Below are 7,560 nucleotides of genomic sequence, written 5' to 3' on the forward strand. Positions count from 1 at the left end.
AATATCCCCTTGGCCATTTGCAATGTGGGGAATCGACGTGATCGGTCCTGTTAACCCAAAAGCTAGCAATGGTCATAGATTCATCCTCGTAGCTATTGACTACTTCACAAAGTGGGTGGAAGCCAGTTCATATGCCCACGTAACACAGAACGTAGTGAAAAGGTTTATAGAGAAGGACTTGATTTGTCGATACGGTCCTCCGGAAAAGATAGTGACAGACAATGCACAGAATTTCAATGGCAAAATGATAGCAGAGTTGTGTGCCAAATGGAAAATCAAGCATTCGAATTCTTCACCATACCGACCAAAGATGAATGGAGTAGTAGAAGCCGCCAACAAGAACATCAAGAAGATTATTCAGAAAATGGTAGTCACGTATAGAGATTGGCATGAGATGCTGTCATTTGCTCTTCATGCATACCGCACTACAGTCAGGACCTCGACGGGGACTACCCCATATTCTCTGGTGTACGGTATGGAGGCAGTGATGCCTTTGGAAGTGGAGATCCCGTCGTTAAGAGTGTTGATAGATTCAGAATTAGAGGAGGCCGAGTGGGCCAAAGTAAGATATGAGCAACTAAACTTGATCAGCGAAAAGAGGATAGCTGCAATATGTCATCACCAACTTTACCAGAAACGAATGGCCAAGGCATATGATAAAAGGGTTAGACCGCGGTTGTTTCAAGAAGGGGATCTAGTACTGAAGAAAATATTGTCGTTACCTGGAGACGATCAAAGCAAATGGGCACCAAATTATAAGGGTCCTTACGTAGTAAAGAAGGCATTCTCAGGAGGAGCGCTGAAGTTGGCTAGAATGGATGGAGAAGACCTAGCTCGACCTGTGAATTCTGACTCTGTAAAAAGATATTATGCTTGATGTAGGCTTCTAAATCAATAAAGCAAAGTTTGGCCATTGACTTCTTTCTCTTTTGCATTGATCTCACAACAATCATTTTTGCATTAATCCCAATAGTGCATGTCTTGTTGTTATCACACCTAAAAAGTTTAGCATCGGCTGAACGAATTTCTTCTCCATACAAAAGCCTAGGCTATAATCACACCCCTACACTGGGGGCAATAAGAGATGTTTTCATGAAATTTTTCCGTGTTTAAAATGTACGGAAGCCTATAGATTTGAAAACCAAGCTAAAGCATTTGACAAAAGCATGACAAAGAGGCAATGACAAGTCATACTTTTTAAGAAAAGGACTACTTGAAGAAAGTCAGAGACAACACTAGAGATGAATCCAGCATACGACGTCAAAAGCAAGCGGCCAAGGAGAACAAGAAGAAGAGGATGGGGCCTATGTTTCAAAACCAGGTACGAATGCATGCATGACATCTAATCATAAATCATTGCATATATGCTTTCTGGATCATTACAGGAGGAGTTCTTAATACATTCCAGCAAGATTGGAGACGAAGAAAGAATCATAGTGGGCGATAGCAAAGAATCACGATTTCGAACTATAGTGGATTCTGGGACAACAAGAAGAACAAGACAAAGAGAGAAAATGAGAAGTTTTGAACCCTGCCATCAGGAAGAACGACATCGACATCAGCTTTGGTAATAAGGAATCGCCAGACGGGATTCCAAGTTGTTTGAGATCGCCAGAAGGGATCTCGTATTTCGATATTTGTCAAAGGAGGTCGCCAGAAGGGACCTCGTATGTTAGCTTTGAATAAAAGGAATCGCCAGATGGGATTCCAAGATTGCAGGAGATCGCCAGAAGCGATCTTGTGTTTCGCTATTTGGAGGTCGCCAGATGGGACCTCGAAAAAAGAAAAAAGAAAAAAAGAAAGGGAAAGATAAAAGGAATCGCCAGATGGGATTCCAAGATTGAAGGAGATCGCCAGAAGGGATCTTGTGTTTTGCTATTTGGAGGTCGCCAGATGGGACCTCGTATTTCATTTGAATAAAAGGAATCGCCAGATGGGATTCCAAGTTAAAAGAGATCGCCAGAAGGGATCTCGTGTTTCACTATTTTGAAGGTCGCCAGATGGGACCTCATTTTTGAATAAAAGGAATCGCCAGATGGGATTCCAAGTTAAAGGAGATCGCCAGAAGGGATCTCGTGTTTCGCTATTTGAGGTCGCCAGATGGGACCTCGTATTACATGTTGGTTAAAAGGAATCGCCAGATGGGATTCCAAGTTGAATAAAGGAGATCGCCAGAAGAGATCTCGCATTTCACTATTTGGAGGTCGCCAGATGGGACCCCATTTTTCGTTTGAATAAAAAGGAATCGCCAGATGGGATTCCAAGTTGAAGGAGATCGCCAGAAGGGATCTCGTGTTTCATTTATTTAGAGGTCGCCAGATGGGACCTCGTAAAAAGAAAAAAAAGAAAAAAAAAAAAGAAAAAAAAAAAAAAAAGGGAATCGCCAGATGGGATGCCAAGTTGATTAAAAGAGATCGCCAGAAGGGATCTCGTATTTCGATATTCGTCACAGGAGGTCGCTAGATGGGACCTCATATTTCATGTTGGTTACAAGGAATCGCCAGATGGGATTCCAAGTTGGTTAAAGAAGATCGCCAGAAGGGATCTCGTGTTTCACTATTTGGGGGTCGCCAGATGGGACCTCGTATTTTCATGTTGGTAAAAAAAAAAATAGAGAAGATAAATAAAGGAATCGCCAGATGGGATTCCAAGTTGAGATTGCTATAAAAGACAAGCATCAGATCAATCAAGCTTCAACCAGATCAGTTCCGGGAGTTCTGTTTTGGGGTTTATCTTTATAAAACTTACTGCGCAAAATCCCTGCTCCGTAAGCATTATAAAGAGGGGGCATCTGTTGTAACCCATTTTTGGGTCCCCCATAAAATATATATATATATATAAATATATATATATAGCCAAAGGAGGTTAAGAAAAAATAACAGGAGGCAGAAGCGCTCAGAAAATTGTCGGAAAATTGTTCAATGAGGTTAAAAATATGAAGATTGAATTTTTGACAGTATATTATTGAAGGAGGAGAGCCCTGTGGAGAAGGAAAATTTGGATTGGAGGAGAAAAGCCCAAATTTGGATGTTTTTGGATTTAATTGGATTTTTAAATGATTTTATAGGGGATTTGATTGCAAGAAAAATTGATTTTTAAGTCAATTTGGGCTTTAATTGGAAGAAATTTAAGTTCTGGGGCCAAAATATATTTTTTAGGAATTTATTAAGTCAAATCAGGGGCTTAATTGCATAAATATTGAAGTTTAAGGGCCAATTAGGGACTTAATTGAAGAAATCCGAAACCAGGGACCAAATTGAAGAAGGCGCGTAAGTATAGGGGCTGGAATTAATTGATTCAGGGGCCTAATTGAAGAAATTGGAAGTTATTTGATCAATTAAGGGCTCAATTGCATAATTCAGAGGCCAAGGACCAAAGTGAAAAACGCGGCCAAATATAGGGACGGGGTTCGAATTCGGCAGGGATGCAATTGAAAGGATAAAAGATGATTGAGGGCTGCTTTGTAAATTGACGCGTTTTGGCGTTTTGCAGGTTTTAAATGAAACGGCGCGTTTTCTCCAAAACGACGCCGTTTCATCCGTTCAAAAAAAAAAAAAAAAAAAAAAAAAAAGGGCAGAACGGTGTCGTTTTGAACGACACTGTTCATCTTTCTTCTTCCCCCCGAAACAGACAGCGGGGAAGAGGGAAAACGGTGCTTTTTTTTGAATTTTTGCCGGCCCCCTCTCTTTCTCTCGCCTGGAGCCCACCGACCGAACACAATGGCCGACCACCCACCGCGCACCACCCGCCGAACCTCGATAGCCGCGCCCATGGCCGACCAGCCGGCTGCCCCCCCATGTGAGCTGTAAAAAAAGCCATGGCCTTGGCTCTATAAAAGGGACCCGAGAAAGAAGGAGAAAGGGGGGGACCCGAAAGAGGGAGAAAAAAACCAGAAGAAGGGGAGGAGAAAACGAAAAAAAACAGAGGACGAAGGGAGAGGGAAGTGACCCGAAAGAAAAAAAAGAGGAGAGAAAACGGGAGGAAAAGGAAACGGAACAACCTCACTCTCTGCCACTGGAAACAGCCGCAGCACCGCCGCCCGTGAGCCACCGGCCTCCGCCACAGCCTCGCCAAGACGCCGCCACCAGCTTCCTCCAGGTAACCCTTCTTCTCTTTCATTTCCTGCATTTTTTTTCTTTCTCTGCATGCAGAACGAATAGCGTTCTGCATGCAGGGGTGGGGGGAAAATAATTCCCCCCACCCGTTTTGGGTTGCTGGGCCAGGCGGATCCTGGCCCAGCTCTGCCTTCTGGGCCGGGCCTGGCCCAGAAGGCAACATTAGTTCTTTTTTCTTTTTGGGCCGAAATCGGCCCAAACACCTTTGGGTTGAGTCCGGTCCAGCCCAGTTGGTTGGGCCGGACCAGCCCAGCCCATTTAATATTATATATTATATATTATATATTATTTTGTTTTAGATTATTTATATATAGATATATATATATATAAAAAATTACGTAAATTCTTCAAAAATTATTTCAAAAAATATGTGATTTTTCTGTAATTTTATTATTGTATTTTGATCAATTTTGGTTTGTATTTTTATGTTATAGAAATACAAATTTGGTTTTAAAATACCCGGTTTTCATAAAAAAAAATCAAAGATTTTCAAAATAAAAATGTCTTTAGCTTTCAAAAATTTCCTAAATATTTTTAAAAATATTGTTGATTTTTCTGCATTTTTTTTATCAAAGTGATTTAATATTTGGTTATATTTTTATACCGTAAGAATATCAACCCGGTATTAAAGCACCCGATTTGCGTCAAAACATCAAAAAAAATATACATAATTAAAAAAATGTCTTGTTTTAAAATACGGCCCAGTCTCTCCAATATATATATATAAATATTACAACATCATATTTTTCATACAACAAAGAAAATTTCAAAACGATATATGTATTAACATGCATTTTGGCTTTAATAACCAGTTTATTCAAGCCATGAGAACTAGGCCAATATTTCAAAAATTCTAAAAAAATCTTTTTTTTGTTTTCTTTTAGTATTCGGGATTACGAATTTATACATAAAATGTTTTTCCTGATATTAAAAATATGGGTTTTTTACATAGATTTTTAGAACGGTTAGGTTTTACCCGATAAGATAAGGACCTCCTTATTGAGGAGGACTTTTCTTGAACCATAGACGGACCAACAACTAGGAAACACAACGAGACCTTAATTTTATCAGACAAACAAACAAAGCAGCTTACCTTAGGTAGGGCGTATTTGGGGTGCTAATACCTTCCCTTTACGCAACCAGTCCCCGTGCCCGATCTCTGAGACCAGTTAGGGTTCCTAGTGACCAAAATACTAGGTGGCGACTCCCACACTATTTTTATTGCTAAGAGACAAAGAACTCCTTGTCTCTCCATATTTACCAGATATATCCCCCCATACACACTGTTGTAACCCATTTTTGGGTCCCCCATAAAATATATATATATAAATATATATATATAGCCAAAGGAGGTTAAGAAAAAAATAACAGGAGGCAGAAGCGCTCAGAAAATTGTCGGAAAATTGTTCAATGAGGTTAAAAATATGAAGATGGAATTTTTGACAGTATATTATTGAAGGAGGAGAGCCCTGTGGAGAAGGAAAATTTGGATTGGAGGAGAAAAGCCCAAATTTGGATGTTTTTGGATTTAATTGGATTTTTAAATGATTTTATAGGGGATTTGATTGCAAGAAAAATTGATTTTTAAGTCAATTTGGGCTTTAATTGGAAGAAATTTAAGTTCTGGGGCCAAAATATATTTTTTAGGAATTTATTAAGTCAAATCAGGGGCTTAATTGCATAAATATTGAAGTTTAAGGGCCAATTAGGGACTTAATTGAAGAAATCCGAAACCAGGGACCAAATTGAAGAAGGCGCGTAAGTATAGGGGCTGGAATTAATTGATTCAGGGGCCTAATTGAAGAAATTGGAAGTTATTTGGTCAATTGAGGGCTCAATTGCATAATTCAGAGACCAAGGACCAAAGTGAAAAACGCGGCCAACTATGGGGGCGAAGACCGAAATTCGGCAGGGATGCAATTGAAGGGACAAAAGATGATTGAGGGCTGATTTGGACTTTGGCGCGTTTTGGCGTTTTGCAGGTTTTAAATGAAACGGCGCGTTTTATCCAAAACGACGCCGTTTCATCCATTCAAAAAAAAAAAAAAAAAAAAAAAAAAAAGGAAAGGGGCAGAACGGTGTCGTTTTGAACGACACTGTTCATCTTCCTTCTTTCCCCCCGAACATGCAGCGGGGAAGAAAAGGAAAAAGGGATGCCTTTTGTTTGAATTTTGCCGGCCACTCTCTCGCCTGGAGCCCACCGACCGGGCACAATGGCCGACCACCCACCGCGCACCACCCGCCGAACCTCGGCAGCCGCGTCCATGGCCGACCAGCCGGCTGCCCCCCCCCATGTGAGCTGTAAAAAAGGCCATGGCTTTGGCTCTATAAAAAGGACCCGAAAGAGGGAGAAGGAAGGGGGGGAAAACGGGGAGAAAACGAAAAAAAACAGAGATAGAAAAGGGGGAAGAACCGAAAGGAGAGAGAAACCGAGAGGAGAGAAAAATATAAAAAAAAATACTGAGGAAAAAAAACAAAGGAAAGAAACAGACCGAGAGAAGAGAGGGAAGGGAAGAAAAGAAAAAAAAGAAGAAGACCGAACCATAGGAAAAAGAAGGGGAAAGTTGGAAACGGGTAAAAAATTGAAAAAAAAAAAGGAGCACCGCCGAACATTCGGAGCAGCCGCAGCGCCGCTGGACACCGCCACCGGCCTCCACCGCAGCATCAGCAACGCGGCCGCCTCCTCCTCCAGGTAACCCTTCTTCTCTTTCATTTCCTGCATTCTTTTTTTTCTTTCTTTCACTGCATGCAGAACGACTAGCGTTCTGCATGCAGGGGTGGGGGGAAAATAATTCCCCCCGCCCGTTTTGGGTGGCTGGGCCAGGCGGATCCTGGCCCAGCCCTGCCTTCTGGGCCGGGCCTGGCCCAGAAGGCAGCATTAGTATTTTTGGGCCGATGTCGGCCCAATCCATTTTTTGGGCCGAAATCGGCCCAAACACCTTTAGGGCTGACTCCGGCCCAGCCCAGTTGGTTGGGCCGGCCCAGCCCGGTTTAATATAATATATATTATATTATATATTATATATATATATTATATATATATATAAAAAAAAAAAAGGATTTGAGAAAATTCTGCAAAAATTATTAAAAAATATGTTTCTTTTTTCTGTAATTTTATTATTGTATTTTGACCAATATTGGCTTGTATTTTTATACTGTAAAGATACAAATCCGGTATTAAAATACCCGGTTTTCGTCAAAGCGTCAAAGATTTTCAAAAAAAAAATGTCTTTTGCTTTCTAAAAAATTTCCTAAATATCTTTAAAAATATTTGTGATTTTTCTACATATTTTCACCAAAATGGATTAATATTTGGTTGTATTTTTGTACTGTAAGAATACAAACCCGGTATTAAAGTACCCGATTTGCGTCAAAACAAAAAAATATACATAATTAAAAAAATGTTTTGTTTTAAAATACGGCCTAGTCTCTCCAATATATATAT

At 40.5% G+C, this 7,560-nt stretch overlaps 1 non-coding gene across 1 annotated transcript; it reads left to right on the forward strand.

The window, feature by feature from the left end:
- Positions 1–6,928: 6,928 nt before the first annotated feature.
- On the forward strand, positions 6,929–7,056 carry LOC133668862 (small nucleolar RNA SNORA5). Its single transcript, XR_009833816.1, has one exon. It is a non-coding gene; the product is annotated as a small nucleolar RNA SNORA5 (small nucleolar RNA).
- The last annotated feature ends 504 nt before the right edge of the window (positions 7,057–7,560 follow it).

The sequence above is a fragment of the Populus nigra genome, chromosome 11, assembly GCF_951802175.1.
Source record: "Populus nigra chromosome 11, ddPopNigr1.1, whole genome shotgun sequence".
NCBI classification, from domain to species: domain Eukaryota; kingdom Viridiplantae; phylum Streptophyta; class Magnoliopsida; order Malpighiales; family Salicaceae; genus Populus; species Populus nigra.